At 33.1% G+C, this 11,536-nt stretch overlaps 1 non-coding gene across 1 annotated transcript; it reads right to left on the bottom strand.

Moving 5' to 3' along the window:
- Nucleotides 1–7,561: 7,561 nt before the first annotated feature.
- Nucleotides 7,562–7,691, bottom strand: LOC114088840 (small nucleolar RNA SNORA3/SNORA45 family). Its single transcript, XR_003582074.2, has one exon. It is a non-coding gene; the product is annotated as a small nucleolar RNA SNORA3/SNORA45 family (small nucleolar RNA).
- Between the last annotated feature and the right edge of the window lie 3,845 nt (nucleotides 7,692–11,536).

The following is an 11,536-nucleotide window of genomic DNA, read 5'->3' as shown; positions in this document are numbered from 1 at the left end:
CTTGAAATTCTTAAGTTGCATTTTTCTGCATGCATTAAATGACTGATTGATCTGTTTATTTTGCACTATGAATATAATCCAACTACATTTAATAGGATCTAATATAAGATCATATTTTCTCTTATAATTTCTGGTGAAAATCACTATTGTTATAGTTTTATTTGTTGGTGGCTTTTTAAAAATTTCCTTGTTTTTTACACTGTTTGATTTAGTGAATTTTTTTGGTATTTAACAAGGCGTTTTGTATTTATTTTCATTAATGAGATTGGCCTATACTTACATTTCTAAACTTAGGTAGATCTTAATGCTTGTATGCTGTAATTTCATGTTTACTTCCCCCCACCACCTTTTATTCTTATCCTCAAACCCTGATATTGGTGTTAGCTTATACATTTTATAATTTTCTAATATTCTATGAACAATGTGTAGATTTCCTTCTACACATCCCTTCTGTTCTTTCTCATAATTATTGGTTTTCTAATTTCCATTGTTACTGAATTGATCTAATTTACATTCAGAAGAGCACTATTAGAAAATCTAAATTATATGTTTGTCGATTTGTTTTTGTTAATCTGTGTTTGGTGATCTTAGTCTGACACCAATTTCTTTGATGACTGTTGAAAATTCTTTGAAAAATTTTAAAACTACTTTTTGAAACCGTATAATTTTTAGAGGTCAAATATAATTCAGAAATAATGTATATCCATTAGCTGTTTTGATATTTTAGATATGTCTATTAGATCAAATTTTTTAAGCTTGCTTTACAAATCATCTGTTAGTAGTACTTTGTCAATTTTATCAAGTATTGAGAATTGATAATTTTTCCAACTATAGTGGTTCTTTTATTGCCTACTGAGATAATTTTGACTTTGTGTATATTAATATTGGATGAATGTTTGTAATAAATACATAAATACTTGTTTTCAACATGTGAGCTTTTTTACTTAATTATTTCTGGATAAAATTTATTTTATCGAATTAATGTATTATGATAATTCATCACTGCAAAAATCAGTAATTGCCAAGGATACTCCTTTTTCTATGTACCTGTATGTGCTCTTACTTTTTGGTGTATATTTGGTACATGCTATGTGACTGAATTTAAATAGTTATGTATATGTATATGTGAACTTGTGTAAATGTTCTCAATGTAATTATCAATATTTGAAATTATTTACCACATGTATTCATACTTACTATTGTTTTTAAACTGTCTTCGGTTTATTTTTTATTGTATCTTCTGTTAACAATCTATTGTCACTCTGTCACTCTTCTACTGATTAACATTTCTTTTATCTCTTTGGCTGTTAAGATACCTTTTTTTTTTCCTTGTTGAACTCAGGACCTTGCACATGCTAGACAAGTGTGCTAATGCTCAGCCACGTCCCCAGCCAAATATATTCTTTAGGTTGTTGGTGTTTTGAAATTTTATTATGATAAACCTAAGGGTGAATTGTTTTTTGTATTCATCCTGCTTCATGTTTCTTCTTCTTCATTATTCTTCCAGAACCTGAGAAATTATGTTGAGTGTCCATTCTATCATTCCTATGTTTGTCCTTGTGTCCTCTGAAGAATCCTATTTTCTGTTACTTACTTATCTTTTTTTTTAATTTTTAACTTCAGTTACTATTACTATAATTTAAATTCTAGAATTATGCGAGAAGTTCTGTGTATCAATTTCCCACTTGAATGGACCAAAAACTGCCAACTTATCATAGCTTCTTGGGCATCTATTAACTTCAATTCTCTAGTTTTTTTTTTTTTAATCATCAAGTGTCCTCAATTCCAGCAGACTTTCAGCATTCACTTATCACAGTACATTCCAGCTTTCTATGGTTTACATATTCTGGAGACTGTCCTTTACCTACTTAGTTTTATTTTTTCAATCATATTTGATATTTTTATTTGGAGAAGTTTCAGAATATCTTTTCCAATATTTGTAGAGCTGAATTTGTACATCTTCTCATAGGCTTTTTGTGATGGACTATAAAGTTTGAGCCCAGGAAAATGGTTTTTGTTTTTTTTTTTTTTTTTTTTGGTGGTACTGGAGATAAAACCCAGGGCTCACCCATGCTTGGCAAACGCCCTACTACTGAGCTACAACTTCAGCCCTATTACTTTTAGATGAGTTTAATTTTTAAGAAAAGAATGCTTCTTTCATGTATTGGACTATTTTACTGCCAGAACTGATTATCCATCTTAGTAAATATTATTTTTAAGAAGTAAAAATGTCATCACATTACTGTTAAGCTATAAGAACTCATATAACCACTTTTTGTTACAAAGTTGTGTCAGAATGAATTAAACTTAAGTGAACAGAAACTAAAATGCAGTATTTTAAGTAAAGACTGAAGGTAGAGTAGAAAGACATGCTGTGCCACTGGATGCCAAAACCACAGACTAGCTCTGCTAAGTATTTGCAGCACTCTTTCTGCATAAATCCATATGTTCTCAAACAAAATCTTTTCTTCTATAAACAAATTGATTTGAAATATGAAGGTGTCACAGTCAACCTTTCTTCACAGTGCATTGGTATAAAGCTGTCCCTACCTACTTGGATTTCAAAGCTTTATTTATTGCCTTAATTTATGAAACACAGAATAGTTAGGAGTCTCACAAATTAAATTTACTGCAGAAAGTAGTATTTGTCAGGCATGTAATCTTTTTTATATTCTTGAATTCTTTTTCTCCCTTGACTTCCCCTCATCCAAGCTCTTCCCAATTCCATCAAGTCACCTCATTCTTTTGCTACCTGAATGATATCTTTCTTATTTATCCCTGTCTCTATGGTATAAATTTTTGGAAATTTGGAATTGTCAAATATAAAAAAAAAATTTCAGAGGATTTTTGCCTTTCTTTCAATTACTCTCCTTCAAACATTAATCATATATGATTGCATGGATAATTTCCAGAACTCTATCTCAATATCATCTGTCTCTATATTCAACACCTGGCATAGATCACTAAGGGTATCTAAAATGCCTAAAATTCCATCCTGCCAAACAGAATTCATTATTTCCAAAACGCCTTCTTGCATCTGAAGCCCTCTTTATGTCTATGACGATAGCATACTGTCCTAGTCTCCCAATCTTCTTTGAACTTGTTTAACTTGTTTAACCTTACAACAAAGCTAAAAATTGTCAAGAATTTGCTGTAATTATGTGGCTACACTTATGAATCTTTTTAAAAATCATTATGAAAAAGTTTCAGCATAGATTATACATTAGAGAATGATAGATATCCATGAATCTTCTCAGAAGGTTGGCAGATCTTAAAGTCTGCCCTACCTAAGAGTCAGAGTCGTTTTTGCACTTTATCTAAATTATATCTTTAAAAGTTGAGGAATTTTTGTGTATTCTAATCTTATGCCTAAACTTCTATATCAGTTGTAAGTACTTTTATGCATTTGATGTTCAACATTTATGTTTATCATTTATGTTTAGCATTATCCACAAAATATATAACAAGTGTTAACATGTTTTTAATTTTTTATTAAATGTTATACATATCTTCTTTCATGTGGTCTATAAATTTTGCTATTTATATTTATTTATGCTGATACCTACATTTCTAGTTTGTTAATTATGATGCCATTAACAAACAACATTTCATCAATTTTCATTTTAGAGAATATTTGTTAACTTTAAATTTTGTGGGGGTGCTGAAGATTGAACTCAAGGGCACTTGGACCACTGAGCCACATCCCCAGCCATATTTTATATTTTATTTAGAGACAGGGCCTCACTGAGCTGCTTAGTGTCTTGTTTTTGCTGAATCTGGCTTTGAACTAGTGATCCTCTTACCTCAGCCTCCCAAGCCACTGGGATTACAGGCAAGCGCCACCATGCCTGGAAATTTTAATTTTTTAAATATTCAAAAACGTAGGAAATATTCTTGTAAATGTCACATTGTACATATTCACAAAAGTTACATATGATATCTACCAGTCATGGAATTATTAGTTTATAGAATATGTATATTTTAATTTTTGTGAAGCTTTTACTATATAGCTTCAGAAAGTGGTTGTACTGATTTTCAATCCCAGTACTTAACAAAACCACCACTGCCCCTTATCATTTCAAACATTTGTTACTAAGATTTTTTTTATTTTTGCTATTGTACTGGAAGTAAATGATGTTTCTATATTCTTGGTTAGCATTAGTAAGTCTGGAACATATTAATTAGTATTTCTGCTTTTTTTCTTCCAATTGCTATTTATGTTCTTTTTCAATTTTGTGGAAAATGGATGGTTTTTGTTTATATTTATATGGTATTTATGAAGCTCTTTAAATATTAATAAAATAATGCTAATTATAATTAACCTTTGTCTAGCCTCATTATTAGTCATATACTTTTTAGATTGTTTTACATTTATTATAATATTTTATGGACATTAATGTTTTTTGATTACACCTGATAAAATATAGTTTTACTTATTATAATGCACATAATATTTTAATTTTGGCATGTATTTAAATTTATCTGCCTACTCCTTTTATGATTTCCCTTCTATTTCTCTTTCTTACTACCTCCTTTTATGATTTCACTCCCATTTCTCTTTCTTACTACAAGTGCACAAAGTCTTTGTATGTTGTTCACATTTTATTTTCACATTTAGTTATACAATACCCTTGGATTTTATTTCAGCAACATTGAGATTAATTTATTATTATCATTTTTATATAGAAACTAGTTATATCATAATCATTTGTGTTTATCATTTTTGAACTAAATTTCAAGTTCTGTCTGTTGTATAACAACTTGCTGCAAATTAACCTATTTATAGACTCTTCACTGTGTTTCAGTAATTAATTTATATATTCCTTTATTAATATTGTTTATTAAATTAGTATAACTACATAATATATCCTGGTAGCTGTTATAATTCACTTATCCATCTTGTTGGTACTAAGGATTGAACCCAGAACACTTAACCACTGAGTCACATCCCCAGCCCTCTTTAATATTTTATTTAGAGACAGGGTCTGGCTAAGTTGTTTAGGGCTTGCTAAATTGCTGAGGCTGGCTTTGAACATGTGATTCTCCTGCCTCAGCCCCCCAAACCTCTGGGATTTCAGGCAAATGCCACCATACCAGGCTCCATCTTGTTGTTTTAAAATTGTTTTGGTTAAATTCATTCTAATTCTTCTTTTTCTATATGTTCAAAAAAGTATGCTTATTTTTGTACACTGTTCTATTCTGTGTAACTCTGTTTTCCAAGTTCCCATTTCATGTGGTGGCAGTAAATATAATTACTTTCATTTCTGGCCAAACTTCAGTCTTAAACTCAGTCAATTAAAGAATAGCCCTTCCAAGGATATTAATTTTTGCCTCCTCTCCCCTGCCACCACCAGCACATGGATGACTTTGTTAAGTTCAGGGTCTCCCCACTGTAAGAGATTTGATAGGAGGCAATGGCCACCCACTGCAATCATTGCTAGAGACAGGTGCTCTTGGTCAGCACCCCTTGCAGCTGGAGCTAGCCATGTGACTAGGCTCAGCCAATCAGTTACTTCCCCCTAGGAACCTTGGGAATGAAGAATGTATGCTGAGCAACAGCAACACCTAGAATCCCTGGGTCCAGGGAGGTGGTAGCATCCTCTCTGGTTCTGCAGCCTGCTCTGGACCATGCTCCCTTGGTTGCCTCTCCATTGCTGAAGCTGTGTTCGCAGCTCAGCCACTGACTCTCTAAGCCACCCAGTATCCTGTCAATCAATTCCTTTCTGCCTATATTAGCCAGGATTTATCCTATTGCTGGAATAGCCATTTTATTGAGCAATATGATATTCTGATTGTTGGGTTTAATAGAAAAACAGGAAAAACAGCTTAATTCTTTGTTTCCTACTTCCTTTTTTTCTTTTTAAACCTGCTTACTAACGTTGGTGTTCCTCCTCATCTTGCCTCAGATAAAATCAACTGTAGATTGTTTTTTTTTTTTTTTCTGGCTAATTCAAGATAATAAAATTTCCTTGCATCACTTTTAGTCTCAAAAATATGATTTCAGTCATTGCAACTTCCAGCTATGAAAAATAGTGGAAATCCAAACATTATTTGAATCTAACACTGTTCTCCTACCCCATCACAGACCAGTGCCACCTGGGAAGGTTGCAAGGATTTGGGGGAACATAGCCCACTCCTTTCCTCCCTGCCTTATCTTTAATGCTTCTTCCCCTTCACTGGGCATCTTCCAAGACTGGGGCAATAGGTTGGGAGCTGGGGCAGGACAGGGAGTGGGGAGGAGTTTGGCAGGTCCATGATGCTATCTGGAGTCAGGTTCCTCTCTCTGGGGCAGATGTTTTATGGGGGGATTTGGTCCCTTCCCTGACCCCTAGCTGCACTTCAACACAGGTAAACACTCACCAAGCCACCTCTTCTTAGACTGGCTCTAAGTAACTCAAACTGGCTTCTGAGAAAGTTGCATATCTTCAATATCACAGCCTCCAGGAGCCTGGGCTATTCCTGGCACATGCATCTCCTCCAGGGAGACGACTCCAGTCCCAGACCTTTACCATTAGCTTCCTGGGAATCTTGGCATGCACCTGTACATGGGGTTCCTCTCCCAACAGCAGAGGTCACATATCAAGCTCTGGGGCGGTTTCATGCAGGGAGTCCTACGTGAAACTTTCACATTGTTCTTTCTTTATGAATGTTCTCTCCACTCAAACTTTAGCTAGAGAACCAGGAATGCAAAGTGATCATGAGTTCAGAGAAAGTTTGGAATCACCTCCTCTGCAAGTCCTCTGTTTTGAAATGTGTGACTAAGTGGGCACAATTCTCCCTCTTTCTTTCAGATCCCCCAAAAGGTATTGCTATGGTTTGAATGTCCCAACCAAAATTCATATTGGAATTAATTCCCATTGTGAAGCACTAAGATGAGGGAGAATGTTGGACAAGTTAGGGGTCTTTAAGAGGTGACTAACCTATTTATGGATTTTTTGTTGCTGTTGTTTTCATTCTAGTTATTCTCCAGAGATTCCTCTAAATACTTTATTAATATTCTAAGAATTAGAGTAACTATGCAATCACTCTAATTTAGGAATCTTATTTAAATTTTTTATTTAAAATTTCAAAATTTTAAATAAAATAGGAATTTATTTCCTAATTAATTTAGGAAAATTGTCATGTTTGTGATAATAAGCCTCATATACATGTACATGGTTGTTTTCCATTTAATTATATATCATTCTCTGTCTTTGAATAAACTCTTTATTTTTGTTTTACAACATCAGCACATCTTTAATGTAGAAGAGCTTCACTGGGAGCTTTTAGAATGTTGGTTTTTGTTTGTTTTGTTTTGTTTAAATCTTTGTTAACATTTCAAGAAACTCCCTCTATGCAGAATCAAGCAGCTAGGACACAGTCCCTTTGCCTACACATACACCCTTAATATTTTCAGCCCTCAGGTGAATAATTGATGTTTTATGATGACAGGCAACCTTCACAACTTACTATTCCTTTGATCTTTGTATGAGCCCTAGAAGAAAAGAGAGTTTATAATACATAATAATAGTTATCAACTTCCTGATGTGTGTGAGGAAAGTTACCTGACAATCCACATCTTTCATGTTTTTGACCTGGGCAATTTATGACTTGTGATTGCCCCTACCAGTGAATCAAGGCCAGCTGATTTTGTCTGAGGACTCCAGTACAAAAGGACAAGTACTATGTCAGGATTTGATTCTAGTCTTAGCTGTAAATTAGTTTTGGAAATTGACTCAGACATATAATAGCAGGTCTCATTTTGCATCATCCTTGGTTTTCCTTTCTTACTCAATCTTCCAATTCAAATATTTAGTGACTTACTTTACTGTTATTTTTCGGGAGATAGTGGTGTCTCCCCTTTCTTGGTACATTCAACATTATCCTTCTTTCATCATTAATATTCCTAAAGAAAAATCTCAATTGGGAGCCTTTCAATTTTATGTCAACTGATGAATGAAAAATACTTGACTATATCATAGCATACATTTTTAGACTCATTTACTCTTTTTCCATTTTTTGATCCACTCCTAGACACACATGAGTTTTACCATCTTGAAGTTTCTTCTACAACACAAGATGCCTGCCTTGCTGGCTTTTGCTGGATGGTAACATCAGTGTTTTGACATGTGACCCCCGTTTATAATATGGCAGATTGCTTCATCAAAGCCAACCAGGTAAAGGGTTTCCTCTTAGGGCTAAAGTTCAATACTGTTACAGATTTTATTAAGTCAAAAATTATTTATTTATATCAAGAACTTACTATATACACTCCCATGTAGTATGTTCAGGTGCTATAACTGAACAAATTAGACAGGAATTTTTACACACTACTACAAAGAAAAAGACACATATACCTTGTCATCTTTGCCATATTCCATTCATTAGAAGAAAGTCACAAATCTGACCCACACTTGAGAAAGTATTAAACATCAGCATAGATACAAGAAGGTTGAAATTATAGGGGACCAAAGTGGATCTTGTTATCTTCTATTCTAAGTGTCCCATCAACAAATACAGTTAAATATTATCTGTTTATACATTGTTTTTCAATATATAGAAAACTATATAGAAAAACTATAACATAACTACATCTGTACACAGTTGCTTATTATTTACAGAAATGGAATTGTATAATTCATACTATTGGGCAATTTGTTCAAATTTGTTAAAACTCTGGTGAGGACATTATTCCATGTCACCAGTATTTGAATATCCATTTATATGTGTCTATTTTCTTTTAACTATTATATGTAATAATAGCTATATCATTGATAATTATGATGCCTATATTACTGTCATTAATTTGCCAAATAACAAATTATGGCTGATAATTAGTGAATTAATAACTGCATTAAATATACAAAATACCATAACAGTACTGAAAACTAATGTAGGAGTAATATTATAGCAACCCATAGATATTTTCAGAACAACATAGTAGCACTAGTCACATGTGGCTATTAAAATTCAAATTAAACACATTTAATACTTAGTTTCTCAGTCATCTTTACCACATTACAAATGTTCAATGATAATTATTTATGGCTAATGATTACTGCATTGAATAAAGTAGATATAGATTACTACCTTCTATAATATAGATCTTAAGTGTTCCTCAAATGTCCATGTGTTAAAGGCCTTGTCCCCAGCTTATGGCACTATTGGGAGATGACAGAACATATAAGAGATGGAGTCTAGTGAGAGGATAGTCAGTGGGTGCATCCCCTGCTCTCCGCTTTAGTGCCACAGGTCAACAAATCATAGACTGAAATATCTAAAACTTTGAGACAAAATAAATTTTACTGCATTCAAGTTGATTACCTTATGTGTATTGTTATAGTTATGGAAACATGACAAACATACTACCTTTACCAAAGAAACTGTATTTCAACCATACTGCTAGTATAGAAGATGATGATAAAAGAAATACACAAATTTCAAATTACTTTCTAGAAAGTTATGTGGTCTTTCATTTGGAGGAGGACATGCCACTTTAAACTTATACTATTTTTCTGTAGAATAATTTTAGATTTTATTCTTAATCTTTTATGGTCTTAGCACCAAAATAGTATTTACTAACCTAATTTAATAAATTTGGTTATTTATTCTTGAGTTAACAACATAAGTATATTAAAACTCTCATATTTATCATGTAATTTTTTAATGTAAAATATGTGAAAAATAATTGTAACATCTATTTAGAGAAACATCTAAAACAAAATTGAGCAAATACAACTCACATACACAGAAAATAAATATCACTATGAAAAACTATATGATGTGAGCAAAATGGTAAAGAAAGGGGCTTTGTGGTCTACTTCCTGCCACATAAAGTTCAACTAACAAATATCCAGAGATGAGTACCAAGGATTGAACTTAGGGGCACTCAACCACTGAACCAGGGTCTCACTGAATTGCTTAGTATCTCGCTTTTGCTGAGGCTGGCTCAGCAAAGCTGAACTCTTGATCCTCTTACCTCAGCCTCCTGAGCCACTGGGATTACAAACCTGTGCCACCATGTCCAACTCTGGGCCCATATTTCTTACAAGGGAAAAGGAGAACAGGAAGCATTCATTTAGTGTTTCTAGGAAGAAGGGACTCCACATAGCCTAATAGACCATCCAATTATCCCATTCCAAGCAGGAACTCTGGAACTCCTCTGTGCTTTTTAGGTAAAAGTGGCAGTTAATCCTGCTTAATCTGGGAAAACAAACAGCTACAGCTACAGAACTCAGCCAAAAGCCCACCCAACAGTATTATTCAGACAAGGAGGAAATCCTCAGAGACACATTTCCAAAGACTCTAATATCCTGCCTGTCCAAAACAATGATTCCACCTGACCTAGAAAACCAATCCACAGACCTGCTCAATTGCAGATCTTAAGTAGTGTTAAGATCTTAAGCTCCAACAGGATAATCAATCAAGGAAAGCAAAGAATCAATGACCTATAAGATAGATCAATTGATGTTTCCAAGTTGGGTGGGGGGGGGGGGCAAAAGAATAAAAACTAAGGACAACAGTTTATGAGACTTGTAGGATAGCATCAAAAGATCAAACCTTTGACTAGTAGGAGTCAAAGAGAAGAGAGAGAAAAAAGAGCCATAAGCTATTGTGAAGAACTAATGGCTGAAAACTTCCCTAGTTTTGGGTAACAGAACAACACCCAAGTACAGGAAATAGAGGTTTTTAATAAAGTCAAAAAGGGGAATGTACTCACATTTAGAATAATCAAACTATAAAAAAAAAAAAACAAAGAAAAATTCTGAAAGCAGTAAGAGATTTTTTTAAAAAATCACATATAACATAGTACCAATATGATTATGAATGAATTTTTCAGCAGAAATCTACAAGCCAGGACGCAATCAAATGATAAGGAATTAAAAAAATAATAATTTTAAAAACAATAATAAAAAAATAAAAGAATAAAAAAACAAAAATACCTTACCCAACAAAGCTTTCCTCCATAAATGACAACAGACAAATGAAGGCTGAAGGACTTCACGCCACCAGCCCTTTCTTATAAGAGATGCTAAATGGAATTCCTCAAACTAAAAAACAAGGATGCTACAGAGCAACACAAAGATGCTTGAACATATGAATTTTATTGGTAAAAGTACATAATCCAATTCAACATACTCGAGTACTGTAACAGCGGTATGTAAATCATATATACTTAATGTGAAAGTTGAGATAAAACTACTAAAATAATAATTTTAAAAGATATATAAGAAGGTGCAAATTAAAACATCAACATATCAGTTTTGTGAGGAAGTGGGGTTAAAAGGTAGAGTCTTTCATTTTTGTTTGTTACCATCAAAGTTGAGTATCTATTATCTTAAAATAATCTTTTATGTCTCTAAGATATGTTATAAGCCTATGGTATCCATCAATAAAAAAAGTTTCTAACAGATACACACATAAAAAATTCACAAAGCAAGGAGTCAAAACACATTACTACAGATAAGTATTTAACCATAAAGAAAGATAGCAATAGAGCAAAAAAAGGAAAAAAAAACCATAAAGTGACTGGGAAACAATTAAAAATGGTAATAAT

This window comes from Marmota flaviventris, chromosome 3 (genome assembly GCF_047511675.1).
Source record: "Marmota flaviventris isolate mMarFla1 chromosome 3, mMarFla1.hap1, whole genome shotgun sequence".
Lineage (NCBI taxonomy): Eukaryota > Metazoa > Chordata > Mammalia > Rodentia > Sciuridae > Marmota > Marmota flaviventris.
Note: the sequence above shows the minus strand (reverse complement) of the source record. Positions and strands in the feature narration are given on the sequence as shown.